Source organism: Odocoileus virginianus, chromosome 10 (assembly GCF_023699985.2).
Source record: "Odocoileus virginianus isolate 20LAN1187 ecotype Illinois chromosome 10, Ovbor_1.2, whole genome shotgun sequence".
In the NCBI taxonomy this organism is placed as follows: domain Eukaryota; kingdom Metazoa; phylum Chordata; class Mammalia; order Artiodactyla; family Cervidae; genus Odocoileus; species Odocoileus virginianus.
In genome coordinates, this window is record NC_069683.1 from 4,926,379 (window position 1) to 4,931,368 (window position 4,990).

A 4,990-nucleotide genomic window follows, 5' to 3' on the forward strand; every position below is an offset into this window, starting at 1 on the left:
TGTCAGATAACCTCTTTGTGCCTCAGTTTTATTCCCTGTAAAAATGCAAAGTAATGTTACCTAGCTGAAAGGCTTGTTGCAATGATTGTAATAATACATTAATAATAATTTTATAAATGTAGAGAACTTAGATAAGTACCCCTGTTTCTTTCCCCAGAATAAGTAGAATTCTACAGACAGAAAGCCATTTTACAACAGATCACCTGCATTTGGGTGGGGTGTTTATCAATACATATGTGTCTGTGTGTGCAGAGTTGCTTCAGTCGTGTCCGGCTCTTTGCAACCCCATGGAACACAGCCTGCTAGGCGTCACGGTCTGTGGGATTCTCCAGGCAAGAATACTGGAGGAGGTTGCCATGTCCTCCTCCAGGGGATCTTCCCAACCCAGGGATAAAAGCTACATCTCTTAGGTCTCCTTCAATGGCAGGCGGATTCTTTGCAACTAACAACCCCTGGGTCTATTATATACTAAATTTGCTAAAAGGGTATCAGCTTAATTACTCCTGAACACCTAGTAAGGTGTACGTTTCTGAATTGACTTTAAAGGAAACCTTCAAAAGCAACTGTTTCCTAAAACACTCTTCTAGCCAAAAGTAGAATATTTCAAATTAAAATAATTTATTTTCATAAATTGTAAAAGCAAGACATGCCCCATGAGAAATAGTTTATATCGATAGATTGATAGAAAGATTAAAGTCAGAAACCTTCTCCCAACCATAAGCACTCACTCATTTGATCCTCTACTAACAGCTTAGTAAATGCTCCTAAAACATGCATTTGTATTGGGCATATATACCGTCACTGAGGGATTTCCCCGAAAGCTCAGTTGGTAAAGAGTCCGCCTGCAATGCAGGAGGCTTGTGTTCAGTCCCTGGGTTGGGAAGATCCCCTAGAGAAGGGAAAGGCTACCCTCTCCAGTATTCCGGCCTGGAGAATTCCATGGACTGTATAGTCCATGGGGTCACAAAGAGTCAGACACGACTGAGCGACTTTCACTGATTCACTCACCATCATTGATGTTTTTACTCTATATGAAAATATACAAAATATAATAATGCACTTGAAATTCTAATTACACTTTGTGTGACCATTATCTATCAGTACTGATGAATTTTCCTTGATCTTAATTTGTACTTATTATTCCTCTTCATTGTTACAATATAATTCCTTTAACTAGTCCATTTTTACTTGAAATTTATTTTAGTTTCACTATTTTGACTTACACATAGGTACCCAATGAACATCATTTACAGACATCTTCACTTATTTCTGTTGGAGAAATCTATCATCATCAAGACAAAATACATGCATATGTTTATATTTGACAGATTCTGTATCATTGCCTTCAAAATCCTGAAGTATCTTTTATTCCCCAAAATAGTGTATTAAACACTAATTTTCCCCACAGCTTTGCCATCACTAAATATTAGGAACCTTGAATATATTAAAAATAATGAAGTGAAAAATCATCTTGTTTTAGTTTGAATTTGCTAAATCATTCAGTCTTAGAATCTCATTGGTGACATAAACAGCAAATGTTAGTCTTCAGAGTTAAAGCGGGACTGCATGCCTATGAGCTCATTCACTCAGTCATGTTCAACTCTTTTGCGACCCTATGGACTGTAGCCCACCAGGCTCCTCTATCCGTGGAATTTTCCAGGCAAGAATACTGTAGTGGGTTGCCATTTCCTCCTGCAGGGGATCTTCCTAACCCAGGAATTGAACCCACGTCTCCTGAATTGGCAAGCCAGCTCTTTACCACTGAGCCACTAGGAAGGCCCAAATTAAAGCAATATAATGTCTCTGTAGAGATATTATAATATCTGTGTAGAGATACATGATCTGTGTGTGCTAAGTCGCTTTAGTCATGCCCGACTCTTCGTGACCCTGTGGACTGCAGCCAGCCGGCTCCTCAGTCCGTGGGATTCTCCAGGCAAGAATACTGGGGTGGGTTGCCATGCCCGCCTCCAGGGGGTCTTCCTGACCCGGGGATCGAAGCTGTGTCTCCTGCAGCTCCTGCATTACAGGCGGATTTTTTACCACAGAGCCACCATCTATACACATATCCAAATCAAACTAATGATAAATGACTTAATATATTCTATATCTCAGACATTTTGCTAATACTTAGCACATGTTTTCTCTTAGTCCTCACATCTAACTATGAGGAGACACACTGAATGACTGAGATAAAGCCGAATGGTTAGTTTGCTTAAGGGCATACAGTCAGTAATTAAGAAAGCCTTGATGTGAACCCAAGAAGCCAAATCTAACTTGATATGTGTTTCTTGTGTCTGAATTTCTCATGGAGCTTAATAATTTATTCCATAAAATCTTGGATAACAGGAAGTGACAGCAAGGTATTTAGGGAGAGCCTCTGGGCCATCATTTTTAAGGAGCAACAGTGTCCTGTGTTTCTTAGAAGACTCACGCCCTGAGCACAGGCATCATCAACAGACTGTCTCTAATGAAGGGCATTGAAAGGATTATTTCTGTCCCTAAGTCTTCCCAACTCACCTGCTTTCCTTGAAAGAGGAATAGACATGTAATTATATACAGCAGCATAATTTTGGATAGAAATTAGTATATCATTGTAGATAGAAAAATTAATGCTTTCTTGAAATGACTCCAGAGGCAGGGGCCTTCAACCCTGAACAACCGTTTGCTTCACCCTCAGGACCAATGCAGACACCACCCTTATAGGCAGAGCTCCTAGAAATAAATGCCTGTGTTTTAACATATATATATATGCAAATTTAATATGTATTATTTATATATATAAATTTAATATATGTATGAAATAACTAGAATCAATAATTTATCAAAACAGAAAGGAAAAATACTAAATAAGGTCTTTATCAAAGGTGACTAATAGAAAAAGAAAGGCAGTTGGTACAAGAGGAACACAGAAATATATCTATGTATATACACATATACATTGCTTATATAATACATATGCACACAGAATGTTGCTTGAAAGAAGGGAAACACAGTCTGTCTACAGCTATCCTATATGTACCAGCTACTCCCATTCCTGCCTTTTCTAAGATAAACCGCTGACATGTAAACACACAATTTATTTGCTAATCTCATGAACTGGATAGAGACCAAAAGGTAGACACTAAAGTTCTGGTAATTTGCCCAAAGAAAGAGTTTAAAGTAAATTAAGCTAAAAATTGTTGATAACTCAAGAGTTTTCAACCTGAGGCTAAAATTTGTTTATACAGACAAAACAGGTTAACAACTGACATTTAAATAAAATTGTGTATGTATATGATTCAGTAATTTCAGTGACCTCAAAACAGTAATTCAAATTAATAAGACCATGTTTAATACTCAAAAAAGTTGTTAAAATCACCTCCAAAACTCAATTTCATGTCACCTCTCCAATTACTTGATGATCTCTGTAACTAGAAGGCAGAGAGTGTGTGAGTAATTTTCTAAGATCATGTCAGAATAATCAAAAGTCTGACTCCATTCAGGATATACTTACATGCACTTTTCTCTACAAAAGGTCTAGAAATCATGATGTATTATAGTTGCAACTTAGAAAATTCAAGTATGGAATGAAGTAAATCAGGATCACACTGGAAGCAAATCATCCAATCAGTCAATGGGAGGTAATTTTGATAGGACCAGCGTTTCTAATGATTTTGAAAAACACATTTAAAACATATCTAAATGTCCAAGGATTTATATAGGAAACAACCTCTGTGGATAGGAGCAGAATTTAAATATGAAAGTTTCCTTAAAAAGGCAGCCAGATATAAACAGTTTGCAAAATCATTCACGGAACTGCCTGCCATTTAGCTATATTTGAGTTTAATTGGTAAACAGTTTTCAATACATATCTTAGAAAAAAAAAACATCATTACTAAGACGTTTTCCTTTGGGCAATAGACTTGGGTTAAAGAGGACAGGGTGTTATTTTCAAATGACACAGGATTTCAAAAAGTGTAGACTTGCATCAATTCAACTGCACCCCTTTGAGGCTGTGTCTCCACCACCTGAGACACTAATCACCATACCAGTGAATTCCCATCCACTCCTGCAATGACCCACATCTCCCAGGAGTGGAGCCTCACTGGAGCGAGGCCAAACTGATGCTCCACAAACACACAACCGGTCACGGTGGGTGATAACTATTGAGCTATTTGTTGAACTAAGTTCTCTTCTTCAGTAGAAGAAAAACCACACAATGATTCATCTGCCTGATAATAGAGATGAAGAAAAGTCAGTAGGACTTATTCTTGATCACCTCACTAGCCCCAGGGCTGAATTTTTCCATCACCTGATCTGGAGTTATCTGTATATATTTTTTTAATTTATTTATTTTAATTGGAGGCTAATTACTTTACAGTATTGTGGTGCTTTTTGCCATGCATTGACATGAATCAGCCATGGGTGCACATGTGTCCCCATCCTGAACCCGCTCCCGCCTCCCTCCCCATCCCATCCCTCTGGGTCATCCCAGTGCACCAGCCCTGAGCACCTGTCTCAGGCATCAGCCTGGGCTGGGGATCTATTTCTCATATGGTAATATGCAGCTTTCAATGCTATTCTCTCAGATCATCCCACGCTCACCCTCTCCCACAGAGTCCATAAGTCTGTTCTATACATCTGTGTCTCTTTTGCTGCCTCACATATAGGGTTATCATTAAATCTAAATTCCATATATACGTGTTAGTATACTGTATTGGTGTTTTTCTCTCTGTATCTTTTAAGACTGTTATTAAAATAGTATCACATCTAACTGCCATTATAAAGCATTTAAAAATGCTCCTCAGCAAGAAAAAAGAAAGGCTAAATTCTTTCACATTCCTTAAAAATTGGTATTCTCAAATAGCATGTTTAAAATTTAAAAATATTTGGGGGCTAGGGCCATTATTCTTTTTCTACTATTAATAATAAAAAAAAATCAGTATCCTACATTTGCAACATACTCACAGACTATAACTGGTCCAATAAACATACTTGACCACACTCTCAG